Source organism: Etheostoma spectabile, chromosome 23, assembly GCF_008692095.1.
Source record: "Etheostoma spectabile isolate EspeVRDwgs_2016 chromosome 23, UIUC_Espe_1.0, whole genome shotgun sequence".
Taxonomy (NCBI): Eukaryota; Metazoa; Chordata; class Actinopteri; order Perciformes; family Percidae; genus Etheostoma; species Etheostoma spectabile.
The window spans coordinates 1,171,332-1,173,334 of NC_045755.1; the positions used below are offsets into that span (position 1 = coordinate 1,171,332).

The window sequence follows — 2,003 nt, forward strand, 5'->3', positions numbered from 1 at the left end:
GGGGGGGGGTGACAAGAAGAGAAGAGAAGAGAAGAGAAAAGAAGAGTGGTAGGGCTGCACAATTAATCACAATTTTATGGAAATCGCAATATGGCTTAGTCAATATCTACAATATTTGTTAAAGGGAAAATATGTGTCAAACCATTCTGAATGCCGGTCTACAAATCCTATCTTACAGACTAAAGAAAAAACTCTTTGTTTGGTACAGATCCTCGCAAAAATCACACTAGAATCGTTTAAAATGTAATATGTTCCAATAAAAATGGCAATGAACATACAAAAAACGTCATTCCCTCTAATATCGTAAATCATATCGCATTTGCAATATCAGTCAAAATAACCTTGCAGAGAAGAGAAGAGAAGAGAAGAGAAATCAAAAGAAAAGAAGCAGAGAAAAGACGCGGAACAAAGCCCCTGGCGGCAGCAGTATGGACCAGAACAGTCCCTCAGATACAGACACAGCAGAGTCTTGTCCTGTCTTGTCCTGTCCTGCCCTGTGCTGTCCTGTCCTGAACTGTCCTGTCCTGTACTGTCCTGTCCTGCCCTGTACTGTCCTGTCTTGTCTTGTCCTGTCCTGCCCTGTACTGTCCTGTCCTGTACTGTCCTGTCCTGCCCTGTACTGTACTTTCCTGTCCGGTCCTGTACTGTACTGTACTGTACTGTACTGTACTGTACTGTCCTGTCCTGTCCTGTACTATCCTGTCCTGTCCTGTACTGTACTGTCCTGTCTTGTACTGTATTGTACTATCCTGTTCTGTCCTGTCCTGTCCTGTACTGTACTGTACTGTACTGTAATGTCCAGTCCTGTACTGTCCTGCACTATCCTGTCCTGTATTTCCTGTCTTGTCTTGTACTGCTGTACTATCCTGTCCTGTCCTGTACTGTACTATCCTGCCCTGTCGTATTCTGTACTGTACTGTACTGTCCTATTTTGTCCTGTCTTTGGAGTGATTGATAAAAACAGAAGACAAACTGTCTCTGTTCACATTAAACCATGTGGTTATCTCCTCTGGTTATTGGCTCGTTTTACTCCATATGGACACACAGAAAATGAAGTACATCAGAGTAGTACAGTATCTGTTTTATACACAGCCTGGAGATTTTTTAAGCGCACGCTGGTCTGATTTGGAGCCGTAGACCTGTGAAATGTTGAGTTTGGAATGAGGAAAATTCCATCTCAATAGAAAAAAAAACTCGAGATGGAAAATGATGGAAGAATAAAAACATGTTTTTTTTTCTCTCCCTTTAATCTATACTTTATCCTTTATTCACTCATTCACTTTAGATAGTTTCAATTGATTATTAAATTGAAATTGAAAAAAACACAAAGCGCTCTGTGAATGGTCAACTTCGCGCACATTTTGTAGCAGATTCCCTGCACTGGGAAGATTCTGTATCCTGCGCTCTGTTTGACTGAACTACAATAAAACTTTGGTCCCACAGGCTGCTGCACCACCTGTCTCTTTCTGTTCTCTCCGACCTTAACCGTAGCCTACTCTGGAGAGTTTGCGCTTTCGGTGAGCTGTTACTGATATCTGATCTAACATAAAGCGTTCCGGTAAATCCCCGCTTGAAAGTGTCATATCGGGGAACGCATTTATTTATGCCTCTATTAAACTCCAGGCTACTCAGCCGAGCGCAGAAAAAACAAGACACTCGGATAGGGTCCCGAGCCCTGATTAACCCGGGGAAGACGCAGCGCTTCTCGGGTTCAATGCAGGTCTCTGCTCCGGTCTCGCTTGCATACATAAAATGACACCCCTGCACAAAAACGCACCTAGAAGAAGAGAAATCAACCTACCGGCTCTCCGTGGTCCTCTGCAGTGAGGCTGCTCGGGGATGGATGTGGAGACAGGACGGTGTGTGCGCTCAGAGAGACGCGCAGGGCAGGTTGAATGAGCAGGCTTCCCCGTGGTGCACCACTGGAGAAATTCGTCTCTCTCTCTCTCTCTCTCTCTCTCTCTCTCTCTCTCTCTCTCTCTCTCTCTCTCTCTCTCTCTCTC

At 44.5% G+C, this 2,003-nt stretch overlaps 1 protein-coding gene across 1 annotated transcript in view; it reads right to left on the reverse strand.

The window, feature by feature from the left end:
• Positions 1–2,003, reverse strand: part of mpped1 (metallophosphoesterase domain containing 1) — a 90,344-nt gene extending 88,341 nt beyond the window's left edge. The window contains exon 1 of the mRNA XM_032505318.1: positions 1,802–2,003. The gene's annotated coding sequence lies outside the window, so the exon portion shown is untranslated. The remainder of the gene's footprint in view (positions 1–1,801) is intronic.